The sequence below is a fragment of the Trematomus bernacchii genome, unplaced genomic scaffold, assembly GCF_902827165.1.
Source record: "Trematomus bernacchii unplaced genomic scaffold, fTreBer1.1, whole genome shotgun sequence".
Lineage (NCBI taxonomy): Eukaryota > Metazoa > Chordata > Actinopteri > Perciformes > Nototheniidae > Trematomus > Trematomus bernacchii.
This window is the reverse complement of record NW_022987782.1, coordinates 2,568,364-2,568,998: the sequence shown is the minus strand read 5'-3', so window position 1 is coordinate 2,568,998 and position 635 is coordinate 2,568,364.

Here is a 635-nt window from a genome sequence, read left to right as displayed (position 1 = left end):
CTTGTCTTGCTTCTTTTTTTTTTTTTTTTTTTTACTAATATGGCACCCTTTATTAAGTCAATAATAGGAACACAATAGTTGCCAGGTTGTGATGAATAATACCTGTTTATTTTATCTTTTTTTGCTTGTAAATGTTCTAAATTGTGGTCGGCATCCTCTGTGGTCTTCAGGCAGCTTTTTAAACACATGCTAATTATTGGGTTGTATCTGGGCTGGTATGAATACAGCTGCTTAAATACAAATGTGAGTAACAGTATTAAAACTCCATGGCAATGTTTATTTATTGCACTTGCTCTTAATGCTAATCGAAGCAAATTGAATCATTCTGTGTCAGAGTTGGCTTTAAACTGCAGGATGATTTCAGAGTCAGAAGTGGTGATTAGGTTTTGTAATGGTAGGACTAGCACTCGGTACAACATGATGGATACAACCTATGTCATGCAGCCCCCACCATACTTCACTGTAGGGACAGTTTTTCTTGAGGCGTATGCAAATGTTAGGTTTGGGCTTTAAATGTTGGCCAAAAATGTCCATCTTCATCTCACCACACCACTATACACCGATCAGCCATAACATTATGACCACCTGCCTGATATTGTGTAGGACCCCCCTTTTCAGCCAAAACAGCCCTGACT